At 36.7% G+C, this 16436-nt stretch overlaps 1 protein-coding gene and 1 pseudogene across 1 annotated transcript in view; both read right to left on the bottom strand.

Moving 5' to 3' along the window:
* The window catches only part of LOC114049853 (regulator of G-protein signaling 7-like), a 633475-nt gene that overhangs the window by 359102 nt on the left and 257937 nt on the right, over positions 1–16436 (bottom strand). The gene's annotated exons all lie outside the window — the stretch shown is intronic.
* LOC114049764 lies at positions 8591–9587 on the bottom strand (annotated as a pseudogene).

Consider the following 16436-nt stretch of genomic DNA (forward strand, 5'->3'; position numbering starts at 1 on the left):
TCTGAAGTCAGGAGGACCTGAGTTCAAATCCATCCTCAGATCAAACACTTGATGACACTTACTAGCTGTGTGACCCTGGGCAAGTCACTTAACCCCAATTGCCTAAAAAAAATGAGGTAGGAAGAACCATCCTCAAAAATGTGCAGCTAAATAATGCAGTGGATAGAGTGCCAGGCCTGGAGTCAGAAAGACTCACCTTCCTGAGTTCATATCTGGTACCAGGCACTTACTAGTTCTGTGACCCCAGACAAGTCACTTCACCCTGTTTGCCCCAGTTACCTTATCTATAAAATCAGCTGGAGAAGGAAATGACAAACCACTCAAGTGTCTTTGCCAAGAAAACACCACATGGGGTCACAAAGAGTTGGGCATGACTGAAAAACGACTAAACTGAATCCTCAAAAGTAAAAATAAAATTAAAAAGAAACATGAAAAGTCATATGGTGGTATGTATGATTTGTTTCTCAATTTCTCTTAGTAGCCATTTATATCTCTGCCATTCATTAATATGCCCAAACTTCTATTCAATTCAAGTATATTTCAGAATGGTGCCATCCCAAAGAGGCAGTTGTACTATTGTGGAAGAGCATCAGAAGGCTTGAATTCGAGAGATCTCAGTTAAACTCTAACTCTGATACTTATTAGCTGCTTGACCATAACCAAGTTATTTCCTGTTTCTGGGCCTTCATTTCTCCATCTGTACAATGGGGATAATACTACCTACACTAATTAGTTCACAGGACTATTATGCAGAAAGTGCTTAATAAACTTTTAAGTACTATTTAAATGGAAGCTGTTATTATTACAAGGATCCATAATTTCATTATTACCGCTATTCCCTCCACTGAGGCAAACTATTAATAACTTCATGCGTTACCTTCACCAAAAATATATCTTCATTTAGTGACCTGCCTGTCAGACCTTTCTAAACTTACCATAGCTGTGCTAGGATTTAAGTAACAGTCTGTTGTTACTTCTTTACTCAGCCTTTCTGGATTGGTCGGAACTGTCAGGGCCTGTGCTCCCTTGGCACAGCCTTCAATAGGTTAACGACATTTCTATGTGACAATGAGGCATCAGAATAAGACTGCAGTGAAAGAGTCAAACAGAATGAAAAGATGTGGATGTTGTGCTATGAACAGCATCATAATAGAAAATGCCTATAATGACAAGCTCACACATCCAGTACAACATTTGGAATATTATTATTACCTGGTATAGGAGATAGTATTTCCTCTGACTTGACCTAAAATTGCCTAGTGAAACTTTTAAAAGGTGTCTGTCCTCCAGTCTTATTCTTTCAGCATTTGAATAAGCCTGTGTTCTCTGTCTGTTTTATTCATGATTTTAGAGACTTTAATAATTTTCTCTCAGCTTTCACTATTCTAAGCTACAGAGTCTCAGTCACTTTCTGCATGCCCTCATTTAACAGCCTCATATTCCCCAATTACTCTCCATTAATAAAAAATCGACATGTGAGAATGGTGAACAGTGGAGCCCTAAAGACATATTTTCTGACTCCTTGGCTGGTAGATCTATCTTTCACATATTTTTATGTGGGCAGTGGAAGAGTGGAACAGAGGGTAAGATGTCCACTCACTCTAACCTTTCTCCTACAAATAAAAGGGGGGTAGAGAGGGCATTGATCCAGAAGCATCTCTATTGCTTTATGCTGTCTCTTCTGGATGTCAGAAAGACAGGCTGGTAGAGAAGAATAGGTGTTTTCACTGGTAGGGAATAGGTCACAAAGCTTCCTGACTGCGCTATTGTTAATTTGTGTGATCCCCAAAACTCCTTGCTGAGGATCTAGGATGCTCTTTTTGTTTTGGAGATACTAGTCCTCTTTCCAGAAACATGTAAAACAAATGGCACTTTAGATAGCTTCAGATGACCTGTCTTTAATCAATTCTCTTTCACCTGAAGAACCTTTTATAAAGGATTCCATTCAGGTACAAGTTGAGCACGGATACCAAGACCTCCACCTTCCCAGAGTTTTTTCATTTTCTTGTGGCTGTTGTAGTTAGTGTTGTTTTAATTTCATAAGCATTATGTAAATGTATATGAGCAAGTAATTAGCTCAGTAAGATGAGTTAATGCAGAAGGAAATACTTTTTTTTGGTGTGTGTGTGAGAGGCAATTGGGATTAAGTGACTTGCCCAGAGTCACACACTTAGTAAGTGTCAAGTGTTTGGTCTGAGACCAGATTTGAACTCAGATCCTTGTGACTACAGGGCCAGTTGCTCTATCCACTGCGCCACCTAGCTGCCCCTGAAATACTTTTTAATTCAGGGGAAAATGCATTGCATACATTTAACATATTACAGGCTACCAAAGTTGTCATTGTACAGCTGTAATCACTATGTTAAGCAGTTATTTAACATATAATAGTCAATGAAAACTGTTCAACTAAAAGTAGCCTATAACACACATAAGTATGTTTGGGTACATTTCTACTACCTACCATTTCTTATGCACACATACAGATCACACATGACATTTAATTTCCTATCTCTATGCCTTTGCTTTGGCCATCCCCATATCTAAAATGTACTCTCTCCTTACCCCTACTCTCATAGAGTCCTTCTGTTCCAGAGAGTACTATCATTAAGCATTAAGCTTCTGCTTGATTCCCAATACCCCAAATCCCTCTGCTAGTACCTTCTCTCCCAAACTACTTTTTATTTAATTATTTTTTATACATTTGTATTTGTTAACTTTATGTGTATAATCTATTTTTCCACATAATGTTACCTCCTCTATTAAATTGTAAGCTTCTTACAAGTAGGGATTACTTTACTCTTTGTTGTTATATCTCTAGTACCTAGCATCATGTTTGGAACATAGCAGGCACTTAATAAAGAACTATTAACTAACTGATGAATATACTGACCCTTAGGACACTTCATTTATACAGTTTTCATTGTCTGAATCTCTTCTTACCTGTTTCTTATATATTTCTTATTTGCTATTTAATATCATAATTACAGTTGGACAGTGATGACTAGAAGGAAGGAAGGAAGAAAGGAAGGAAGGAAGGAAGGAAGGAAGGAAGGAAGGAAGGAAGGAAGGAAGGAAATGGATTTATAATTTCTTTGATACAAGGACTTTCTAGATGAAGAGACGCCCTTTAGCAATGTAGATTGACACTTCCCCTGTAATTTATATTCTTAGAGAGTTGTCTAGAAAAGCACTGAAAGTTTGAGTGACTTGCCCTGGGTTACACAACCAGTATGTGTAAGAAGTACAATTTGATCCCAGGCCTTCTTGGCACTGATGCCATCACTCTAAACTATAATGCTTCTCAAATATATAAATGTGTGTATATGATAATGTCTTCTCATGGTGCAAAAATGACCCTGGACTATCAAAAGCTATGCCAGTGGAGTCCCAGCTCCAGCAGGTCTTACCAAGGTAAAAAGTCTTCAATTACAAGCCTGTTGTTGGATTATATCTGTTATAAGAGAAACAACTTTGTAACTTTAGTATAGGGTCGTGACAAGATCGACCATCAGATGCTGTATTTTTTTAGCCATTGCCACTCTCAAAGGTCAAATACTGAGTGCAGAGGCATTGAAATCTACATTACTAGAGGGAGAAACCACACTAATAAATTTCCAAATTTTGGAAATAATTTATTTGGAATTAGGTCGTTTTCAATACATGTGGAATTATTTGGAAATGAAATCATATTTGTATAAATTTCTACAAAAATTATCATACAAAAATTGGCAAGAGAAAAATTGAGGAAAATGATAAAATAGAGGCATCTATATAATTATTACGTCAATAAATAACAAAAACAAAAAATCACTGGACATCATGTTAAGCTTAGTATAATAAGCTCTCACAATAGAAGAGAAAATATGAATACTCTGATGATCCCCAATTCAAGAAGTAGCACTGTAAAACTTGCATTTGTTTTGCTCCTTCTTTCCTCTATACTTCCTTAATCTTTGAGGCTATATTGCTCATAATTTCTTCTGGGACAAGAGTTGAACATACAAATCAATTTTCTAAAAATAAATGTTCAAAAGAATTCAAATACCAGGGGTCACCCATCAGTAAAAGATAGCATTATTCATTAAGTTCCTTAAGAATGGTTTAAAAATTTCTTCTCAAAAGTATTCCTGTGAAAAACAAATCATAATGTTGCTGTTAGGTGAAGGCAGTAAAATTTTAATTCTAATGATCAGAAGAGTAACCAGAAGCAGGGAGGGCAAGAAAGCTCAGTTAGGGGGAGAGAAGGATAAAGAGAAACAATGCGTAGCCCCAGGTTGCCAAGACCAAAAAAGGCTTAGAACATTCCCAGAGTCACTGATACTTTGGAAGACCTTCCTGGAATAAAGGAAAATCCTAGGATTAATCTGTTCAAAGGAATTCAGGAGAGTTACAGAGTAATTCAGGTTCAGTTTTGGACATGTTCCAAGAGTTTAAGAACTTCCACCAAACAACATGTCCTCAGTGTGTGCGAATCTTACTCTATTGAATCAACCCTCTTGCCTCAGTTGTTCATTGATAACTGGTTGTGAAAGCAGATAGCTGACGAAGACCAAAAAAAGTAATACAAGCCAAGAAACTCAAAGAATTCAAATTCCAAGCCCTAGAAGGAACCTTACAGTTAAGACAATGATAAAAGGTGAAAATGTACAATTGAGCTCTGTACCAGACCGTAACCGATCCCATGCGTGGTACCAAAAACCACTCAGTGCTACCCAGGGTATATCACTCTTTGACTACAAAAACAATATATGATACTTTAATTATATGCATTAAAAGAGAACCATAGAGCTTACTGGATTATTATAGCAAGGACTGCTATTAAAGTATGAGATCTATGTTTGATATATTCAAAGAAAAACATCATTCCTATTATGTGCCAAGCACTGTGCTAAATGCTGGAGTTAAAAAGACAAGTTAAAAGACAGTCCTTGTTTTCAGAATTCACAATATAATAGGGGAGGCAACATGTAAATTACTACACATTAACTAGATTTTTGTTGTTCAGTCGTGTCTGACTCTTTGTGACCCCTTCTTGGCAAAGATGCTGGAGTGGTTTGTCATTCCTTCTCCAGCTCATTTTACAGATGAGGCAACTGAGGCAAACAACTGATTGACTTGCCCAGGGTCACACAGCTAGTAAGTGTCTGAGGCCAGATTTAAACTCAGGAAGCTGAGTCTTCTGACTCCAGGCCTAGCACTCTATGTACTGTGCCATCTAGCTGCCCATAAACTAGATAGATAGAGGAGAAACTAGAAATAATCAACAGAGGGAAGGCACTAGAATTAAGAGGGATTGGGGCAGCTAGGTGGCACAGTGGATAGAGCACCGGCCCTGAAGTCAGGAGGACCTGAGTTCAAATTCGGCCTCAGAATAAACACTTAACACTTACTAGCTGTGTGACCCTGGGCAAGTCACTTAACCCCAATTGCCTAAAAATGAAAAAAAAAAAGAAAATAAAAATAGAATTAAGAGGGATCAGGAAAGATTTCCTGTAGAAAATGGGGGTTTTAGCTAGGACTTAAAGGAAGCCAGGGAGGCCAAGGAGGCCAGGGAAGCCAGGGAAGCCAGGAGGTGGAGATGATGAGGGAGAACATTCCATGCATTTGGGACAGACAGTGAAAATATCTGGAGTCAGGAGATGGAGTGTCTTGTCTGAGAAAAAGCAAGGAGTTCGGTGTCACTGGATAACATAGCACTTATAGGGGCTGAGGTCCAGTGTAAGAAGACTGGAAGGGAAGAGGAGACATGATATGAGGGGATTTTTCTTTAGAGAATAAGTAATTCAAATTGTATATCCACAGTGAAATTTCAAAAGCTAATTTACAAAAATAGTTTCTAATACATCATGCATACACAAATTCAATGTTCAAAATAAAGAAACCAAATTTGAGGCCTTCTCCAAAACTGTTTCCAGTGTTCTGAGTTTATGTGTATACAGAAATACAGACACTGGTGAAGCAGACAAAGTAAAGAAACAAAGGGTAGAGAAAGGAAAAGGTTAGAACAAGCTCAGACTTTTAACTCACTCAGATCTGCTGTGTCCAACAAAAATATATAATTGCATCAGGTCAAACTACTGAAGAATTTACCTGGGCACAAGGAGAGGATGAATTGACGGAAGAAAATAAAGCATGTTCACTCATGCATGGTCATTGAATATATTGCAAACAACTCTCTAGGTTGTATGTGTGTGTGTGTGTATATATGTGCTCACACACGTGCATGTGAGTACCCACACAAGCATGTTCTACTAATCTAGTCCAACAGGAAAGAGTGGACTCTGAGAACCTAATTTCTGCCAACAGCTCCAAAGTTTAATTCCTAACTGTTGTCTGATCACTGCTCTGTATAACCACTTCCATGACAGGGCATCATCACTACTATTAATCTTTAAAAGAGTTTCTGAACAGGCTAGGAAAATAGATTTGCAAATGAAACTCTCTTAGCAGCTGGTGCTAAATGGGACTACTGCTGAGACTAGCACGGATGTAGCATCAGAAAATCCTGACTTGGGGTTTCTAGAGACTAATTACTGTGCTAAGTTCAGGGGAAACTGGAATGGGCTATTTCAGCACACTGTTAAGGAAGAATATAGTCAACTAGTGGTGGGAATCAAACAATCAATAGCATTATATATTCTTTTTTCTCTCACTCTGCCTTTAGTATTCCAGAACAGTGCTTGTTGATAAAATAGCAGATGTGCTTTTTGGTAAGATGCTTGCTTAAAATTAACTACAAGATGTTAGGTAAGAGCTGATAGACTGTTAACTTCTCAAATACATAGCAGAGAGCAAATATTTGTTTCTTTTTAACACAGGATCCTAGGGAGAAAAAGTTAATAACAGGCCTTGGGAAGACCTGTAGAGGGTAAGAAAAAGAAGGAATGACTCCTTTAAGAAAAGCTTTACTCATAAACAATTATAAGAGAAAAATCTTCACATTAAAAAAATTCCTATTTGGGAATATTTGCTCAGCATAAGTCCTCTGATATCCAAATTGAAGGACAGAACTTCATCAGCCTGGTCTCTCTTTTGTTGCTGATGCATAATTACAACATCAGACCAATGATTTAATCTCACATGTCAATTCTAGGAAGACATGCGTGGACTGAATCTTATAAGGAATTCCGATTAGAGAAGGTTCCCCTCATCTATATAAAAGAACTTTCCCAGGATCTTCAAAATTCTACCAGCTGACTCTCCCTACTAGTGCCCGAAGTCCTTCCTTTAGAAAGATTTTCAAGAGGGGAGGGGAGAAAATGCCAAGAACAGAGGCTGAGAAGGCAGGGTAGAGGAACACAAACCTGGTTAAGGATAACACTTTGTTCTTAGAAGGAGCTCATCAATGCCCTGCCTAACCTAAGTTAATAAATGGTAGCAGTGGACACCATCAAACAATTCATATGCAGAGCTGTTAAGTTTTGGGGGAAAAATGAAAATTCTGATCCTGTAATTTCAGAAATCCAGTGTTTAAGCTAATTAGCTTATTTGCACCCACCAAAACTTTATATAAAGTTGCGATTTCAAATGAGATTTAAGATTTTTTCCCCATCAGACACTAAAAGAATTTTTCTTCTGATTACTATCATTCTCCAAAGAACAGTGAAGCAAGCATTTTCCATAGCTTACAAAAAATATTTCTCTGAGGATATTAGATTTGTGTTTTGTGAATTTCAAATGAAGCCTCCAATTAATTTTCTACTGAATCTGAAGTAGTTGCCAATTCCCACCTCTTGACAACTTGTCTATTTTATTAGCTGCTTGTATTTTTTGGTAACCTAAATTAAGTCTATACCATACTATGCTTTATCCACTATTTCATTCACATATAAACTATGCAAATTACACGCAAGTGCCCAAGAAAGTGTCTCAATAACCCAATCCACAAAAAGGAAGGAAACAATGCCACTCTCAAGAGGAAATGTTTTCAAAAAATCTGACAAATTGCTTCTTTAAAATATACTAGTTTTTAAAGTTGAGTAAAATGGTGCACAAACCATTAAACCCTTAGGACTGACTACATAGAACCTTTCAGAATGAAATGCTTTAAAAAAAAAGATATACATACATACACATCAAAGTTATGCTTTGACATTTTCATCAACACAAAAACCTGAAAACCAATGCTCAGTAAATAACATGGAGAGAAAAGATGCTCCCAAGAGCATATTTACAAAAGTTGTGATTAGATTAGAATACAGATGAGGTGAATGACTTTTAACATTCTGGATTAGACATTGAACTGCTGCCTGTTGAAGACAGACCATCTCCCCTGAAGAGGCTTCATTGAATGACATTATTTCCCACATGATAGGCTTAATGTGACTTTATTGAATGTATTTAAACAAGGGATACTCAGTGAAATGGGCAGAGTCTATCCCTCTATATTCATTTCTTTTAGAGGTTTCCCTTGGAACAACGCAAAATTTCTTTAGAAACTTAGTACATCTGCTCTTTCACTCATTTTGATTCAGATCATAGTCTATTATAATAAAAGCCAATGGAATACATCTCTTTTTTAAAAAGGGAAAGAAGTCTGCCTATTGTGTTGTGGTTGTAGAAGGTTCTGGTAGCAATTTCAGACAACAGATCAGGGTAATTTCAATAGTTCTAGGAGAGCATCCATTGCTCCAAAATAACCTTCATGCTCTCAAAAAAGTGCTTTCATCTGCCTCTTGGATACAAAGAATACACAAGAAGAATATATAAGAAGTCTCATGGAAATGGTATTGATTTGCAAAATAAAAAAAGAAAGTTCCAACAAATACCACCTGCTTAATGTTCTCATTAAGTCTACATATCCATGCTTGAATCAGTGTTTCTGGTGATAGTGATTAAAGTTGCTCTGGCCAGGTTCTCTTTGCTGACAGTCTCTTTTTTTTCTAATTGGTCATAATGTTTCCAAAACTAGGGCTTACAGCCTGGTCTGGCAATGAAAATCTCCCATATTCCCCTCCATAAATGCTTTACAGTAGTTTATCCACCTTGGTACTATCTCCATGGGACAACATTTAAAGAGCCTCTTCAAAAGTGGTGTAGCCAAGTCAGAAGATAGCAAAGACCCAAAAAAAGGTTCCTCTCCTAAGACTGGTACCAGTAATATACTTAAAATTATCTCTGGAATATACTGCCAAAAGGCTAACCCCAGATCCAATATTCACCAGAAGAAGAGGATATGAATTTTTCAGACTGAAGAGCAACTTCTGACATTTTTCAGAATCATCTAGGTTTTCAAAGTAATAGCACTATGATTGTTCATTGAATCCAATAGAATCAATACATAAAATTCCTTTAATTAAGTAGTCTAGGCTATCAAATTTGCAAAGCTGAAAATCACCTATTGTAAGAAAATTCTGCTTAAATTTGTACAGTTGTAGAGAATTGAAAAGATAAAAAACATAATATAAAGTACAGTTTGCCTTTATGTATACACATAGTTAGAGACTTCAATTTGAGGTGGATATCTCAAATGCCTGTGAATCCATATGTTACATTTGAAGTTACGTGTTTTCTAATGCTTCCAAGTCTTTACACTTCCTCTCTTATTCAGTAGTGTCATCTTTGGGTTCAAAATAAACCAGCTTAATCAGGGTTTACGAAGGAATTTAACCACCAAACAGGTGATAGCTCAGGAGATGCTTCCAGTGAAAAAGATACTATGTTCCTTAACCCATTGACCTTCTCTAGGACTAAAGAAGACTTCAATTCAAATTGGCGGAGGGCTGAACACAGAAGAATAACATATCTAGCCTAGAATCTCAGTTGTAGAGACCATAGGTTACAAACACAATATACCCAGAGCTTAAAATTTCAGATAGATATCTTAAGCCCCTAACAAATTCTCATTTAGAAATGCAGGCCTATCAATCTAATGATAATAATAATGATCAACCTATACTATCAACCAACTCAGATATCAATCCCACAAGGTCAGTTAAATCACAAAACAGCTAGAACTATTTTACCTCATCAGTAGGCTAATCTATGCTATCAGAAAAATTATGAGAAATGGCTATATAGTCTGATGACAATATAAATGTTTCCTCAAGTAATACATGTCTTGTGTGTGAATGCATGTGTTGATATTAATTATTGCTAGCATCTTACATATTCTGTACCTATATATTTGTAGTATAAGCATGATTTTTCTATTTGTGTATAGTTTAATATATTATACATGTATTATACATGTATTGCTATTATCTAGGATTATTGATATTGCTGGGGTTAACTTTTTTTGCAGTTTATGATTGGTTGCATGTATACTATGGGTATGCACATACTCTCGTAATGTCGGCAAGTGGTGTTTTGCATTGTGCTATGTCTACTACATCTAATGGTAATGTGAATTTGATGTCAACAGTACTGTGGGATGATTACTTATGATGTTCATATAATCATTCTTGTTACACCAAATGCTAATGTTATCATGATGTTTGCAGAGCACACTTGCAGGTGCCAAGTGCATCCACAAGTGATTTTTCAGGAGCTGCAGATTTTTGGTTGGGGTATCCAGGGGAACATAGTTGTAGATTGCTGAGAGCCTAGAATGAGGATCTTCTCTGGGATAACAAAGGCTTTGAAGGACCTTCCCAGACTAATGGAGAATATTTGGGCTAAAGCATTCATAAGCATTCAGTACAATTGAGTTTGTTTTGTGGTTCCAGTGACCTTATGGAGAAGACATCTACCCAAGCTTTGAAGGAAGCATATGGACGGTTATAGAGGAAAGTGAGACATTAGTGTTTGAGTGCAGAGACCAGACAGGAGAGAAAAAGAAGAAGAGCATGTGGTACGGGGGACTAGAACGGAATTGTAGTTTTGGCAGTTCATAAGATTGAAAATCAGTCCACAGCTGTTTCTTTTTCGCTATTTCCCCACAGCACAATGCTACAGAAAGCTCAACCCACTATTTAAATTTCAGTCTTGTTGTTCCTCGACCCTCCTCAGACCATCTGGGAGGATGGTACAGGAGAGGGAAAATAGGTGACTCTGGCTGTAAGTCCCATCGCAGTCTCTTATACCTTGTTTGAGTATTTATTTGTGTTTTTATGTTACTTGATACTGCTAATAAATCACATAGCCATTAATTTTCTCAGTTCAAGATTGAGAATGGGGAAATTAGCTAATAGGAGAAGAGATTTCCCCAAGGTGAAGGCCATGATGATTAGAAGAAGGGTTTCTGCAATCTGGAGAATTACTGAGTATATTATAGACTAAGCCCAATGTACTACCTTTGAAACCAGAGAATTAATCAGGAGGTAAGCCAGAAGTAAAAATGAGTGGGTCTTGGTTTGATTGTCCCTGAGCTCAGTCAATCAGTCAACAAACAATTATTCACTGTGCTAAACATTGGGAACACACACACACAAAAAAAGTAAAAGATAATTCTTCCTCAGGTAGTTCACAATCTAATGGGGTAGAAACATCCAAATAGCAATATACATAAAAAACTATATACAGGATAAATTGGAAGTAAGCAATGGAAGAAAGGAAATGGAAAGAAGAGATAGTGGGAAAGGCTTCCTATAGAAGGTGGGATGTTAGCTGGGATTTGAAGGAAACCAGGAGGCAGAGATGAAGAGGGAGAACATTTAAAGCATGGGAGAAAGGAATCTTCCGTTTGAGGCAAATGGTTTCTAGCAAGTAAACAAACAAACAAAAAATTCTCATAACCCCAGTCACTATTGGGCAAAATGCCTGAAGGCAATTGGCAACTGATAATCCATCCCATACCAACTGAAAAAAGTGAAAATGGTGCTGGTTACTCCCAAGCCACACAGAAAATGTCCAATTAGGTAGTCTGATACTGGTTGCAGGAAATAGAGCAACAAGTGGTTAGTATAAAAAGCCGTAAAATTGTAAAAGAGCTCCGATTCTCTTTTTTTAGTTATATGCTTTTTACAAAATTAAATTTTCTTTTTTCGTGAACTTATTTATCAAACACAAATACTTCAATATACAAACAAAAGTAAGAAACAGCATCTATGAGAAACTGAATTGGTTTTATATAGCTGATTTTCTCAAAAGTATGTAATATATATATATATCAAATATAACAAGGTGTTAACATAACTGTTCCATTTGTTTGTATCCCCTTCTGCCCTTTTTTGTTTGTTTTTGTACTACACAGAGTATTATTGATGCTCCTTTTTATAGCAATCAGTAACCTAACAACCTATCAACCACCCCAAACAGAAGGCATCCCTTATAACAAATATGTGTACTCCCAAAAAACAGATCAATACATTGGCCGTGGCTGGGAATACATATTATATTATATTCTTCCTGTCTATTTTAGGTTGGCCAGGGCTCTGACCAGAGGGCTAAATCTTTGCAATCCAACCACTACTTCAGACACAGAAGGAAAAGAAATAAGAAATCAAGTGTTTTGGACCTGCCATCTGGGGAGACTATTCCTTACAGAAATACAGGGCTGTGTGTCTAACCTTTTGTATAACCTAGAAGAAGCCACTTCATGTTAAAGTATACTGTTCTGCATACTTGGAAGCTAAAGGCAAATAACACCTTCCATCAGCCCACTGCAAGTCTGAAGAACTGAGGGTTCAGTGTTAGTGCATGGTGAACACATCTATAACCCTTTTTAAGTATCTAAGAAAGAGAGTCTTGGAACTCCAGTAGTTTTATTCAAGTGAGAAGGCACCTTGGCAGGCATTTTCTCTTTTTAAAAAGTCAAAGGAAATTATAAAGTGAAGGATCTACTGAATTCTGCTGAATATAAGCTAATTGTCATAGCATATGAGAAGTCATTGTAGGAAAAATGACAAGCAGCTATACTTTATTTATACTATGATAGAATGAGGGCCTGGGTTTAATGGTAGCAGGAAAGGCTTAAGGAAGAATTTCTTGATGAGATGTTGTCATACTTTTCCAAAGAATATTACACAAATTTCTTCTCTAAACCTTCTTAAGAAGAGCTACCTTTCTAGAATGGTTTCAGGGTGGTCTGACAGGGCAATAGATTAGATAAATTTGTCAAGTTCCTTCCAGCCTGTTTAGGCATAAAATTCTATTTCTGTGTATCATTGGGAGGCTCGGGGAGGCATGGAAGGTTTTTGCTCTGAGCATGGAGATCAAAGTATTTCCCTATTCCAACAACAGAGACTGGTTTGAGATAGGTCTGTATCCATCACAGTAAACAAAACCCAAGGTAAATGTTCATAAGGTGATTCACTCTCTTCTACTGTGTGATTTATGCTTTTCAAGTCTTAAACTTGGTTTTCACTTTATACGACATTCTTTTGTTGACATACTAACGTCTTCTAATTCTGATATATACGTGTATATATATATATATAGTGTATATATATATGTGTGTGTGTGTATATATATATATATACAGAGAGAGAGAGAGACATGCATACACATACATATAGATGTGATATATGTATGTGGGTATATATGTGTGTATATACATATATGTGCCTAGTTATTTACATTTAGTATGTCTCATATCCCACAAAAGGCACACTCCTTGAAGCAAGTACTTTTTTTGGGGGGGAGGGGTGTCAGCAGATACACATATGTACATGTACATGTATGTGAATATGTGATGTATATATAATGTATATATGTGCATATATATATATAACCACACATATATACTTTGCATATATCTTTTTTTGTATTCTTAATGTTAAGGATAGTTTCTGACACATAGTAGACACTTTGTAAATGCTTGTTGACTAACATTGTACCTTTGTTACTACTATCAATTGTAATCTTTATACAATTAAAATGAGTTCAAATTTTTAAAATCATATTACAGCTAGACTAACCTTTCCAATATACCAAAGAGTTGGAAGGGGAAAGTAGAAATGCGCTGTGTTTTGTTTTGTTTTTCTCTTGCAATTCACTTCTTCACATCTGGAACACGGGGAAGAATGTTGTACATCTGAAGCCAGATAAAAACTCCTTCTCCTCAAAATCTATCTGTCCAAGAATCCTGCTTTGGATAGGACTGATATAACCCTTGATTTACTATGCACAGTTCCATATTTCAATGTTACAGAATGTATAGTGGAAAACAGGCATAGCTGGGAAGTGACTGGGTCCAAAATGATTGGGTAAATCAAAGCCAAAATGAGATATTAGCAATGTCTGATTCCTAGTCCAAAAACTTTGAATTTCATCTGTTTCATGTAGTATTCCTGTATTTATGGCAGCAAGGTGTTACATCTTCAAATACACCATAAATGAAAGCAATTTTTTTAAAATAAGCACACGTTGTTTCTATCAGAATCATCTGTGGTAGGTGAGCTGAGCTGCTTAGACCACTATAGCAAGGATATTACATGTTCAAGCACAGAAGGATCATTTGGCTCTGCTACTACAAGACAGCCGCAGACTAACAGGTTCACTAGACTCCACCAAAACTCCTGCAAATATATGGAGCTATCAGCTATGAGAGAGACCAGACAAGAAAGCATGGAGGTGTGGCTCAGAGAAATGTCAAAACTGACCTTGGAACAACAGCTCAGAGCATAAACCCTCTGGTTAAAGACGGATCAGGAAGGTTATTGTCATCAAAGAAAGACAAATGACATGCAATTCTCAGACAGAATCTCTTCTTAACACTCAGGCTGGCAGCTGAGACTAATGGTCACCTCAGAGTTATTGGAATCATAGAATTAGAACAGGAAGAGGCGTTAGAGAGTAATCCAAACAATCTCTTCATTTGTTGGGAAGGAAACTGAGACCTAGAAAGAGGAAGTGATTTGTCAAAGCTAATCATATCCTATTAGGCTTCTGAAATGTGATTGTTATGTTTCACAAATTATGTTTCAACAATCCAAATAAGCAAAAGTCACATTTTAGCAGCATCTAACAGGTAGTGATTGTAATTTTTTCACGTTCCATAAACTGGCACTGGATTGTAACAACTGGACTAATTTATATTACAAGAAAACCCAGATAAGAATTGTACTAAATTTTTCCTACTTTATATTCTAAATGAGAGGCAACATGGAATAGTTTCTAGAGAGCTGGCCTTGAAGGCAGGAAAACCTAGGTTTAAGTACCATCTCTTACATATATTGGCTGTGTAACTCTAAGTATTCTAGGCAGTTCTCAAAGACCTGCACTGATTGGAATTTTCTCACTTAGGAGTTCATTATACCAATGAATTCCCAATCCAGTTCTAATCCTTCTGATATTCAGATAACAGTTTTTTAAATGTACATATTTTAGATAGATGTTACTGAGATTTAGAAAGAAATCCAAGGGGAAACTAGATAAATACCATAAGGATTCATTCATGTAAAGGGGAATGAGAAAAAATCCCAATGTCCTTTATACATGTGTGTGTATATACATTTTAAAACTTCAAGGATACATATTCCAGCTCACAATGCTCTCCCCCTTTAATACAATGCAGACTTATGGTATCACGTGTCATGTGATACATATGTTTCCATGGTGATGACTAGAGATGTATGCCAAGCAGGGAAAATAGAAATTAACCTCTAGCAATTACCTAGCTCTGCAAAGTAGGGTGTTTAAAATTATAACACAACATTACTTGCCTAATATCACACATTTCTCTGAATAGAAGAAGCTATTCAGATGTTGGCAAGATATGCTGTGCTCAGGATAGAGGAGCAAGGAGGAACTGGGATAAAGGGTTCCCAAATCCTATACATCCCCCTATTCAGGGGACCAATATAAAATCATTCTACCCTATATTTTAGACACTTGTAATTATTCTTTTCTTTTAGGAACTGGTTCATCATCTTTCTTTTTTTAACTTTGGTGTTTCAGAAATTTCAGGGACAATGAATCCCATTCAACTGCATGCCTTCTGACATACATAAGTCACATTTAAAACATTCTTCTCCTGGAATTTCCATTCACAGACATAGTATATTGCTGGTTTTATTTTAAATGAACTGATTCTGAGTTTCTTTCCACACTATCTTATGATTGCTGTAAGGGGAGAGACAGATTAAGTGCCAAGCACAAAAGTCCCTGGGCAGCGTAGAGAGATAGGCACAATAGGCATATGAAATTATCTGACAGCAGGAACCAGTCACCATGAAGATCAACCAAATAATAACAATAACAATAATTATGTTTACATAGTGCTTTAAGGTTTGCAAAATGTTTTACATAAATTAGCCCATTGGATCTTCACAATAACTCTGTGCTATTAGGTGATAATAAGGTCTTATTATTATTAGTGATTTACAGATAAGAAAATGAAGCTGAGGAAGATTAAGTGATTTGATCTGGGTCACACAATTGGTAAATGAGTCAGTATTAGAACTCAGGGCTTCCTGACTCCAAGTCCAACACTCATCCCTTGAGCCAGCTAGTTTCCTCCAGGCAAGCCTTAGAGTTCAGTCTGTGTCTTCCAATTTACTGGCTAATGAAATCTAATCTAGAGAGATGGTATTCACTTTTCCCAATGCCAAAAA

The sequence above is a fragment of the Vombatus ursinus genome, unplaced genomic scaffold (assembly GCF_900497805.2).
Source record: "Vombatus ursinus unplaced genomic scaffold, bare-nosed wombat genome assembly UNPS02014798.1, whole genome shotgun sequence".
NCBI classification, from domain to species: Eukaryota; Metazoa; Chordata; class Mammalia; order Diprotodontia; family Vombatidae; genus Vombatus; species Vombatus ursinus.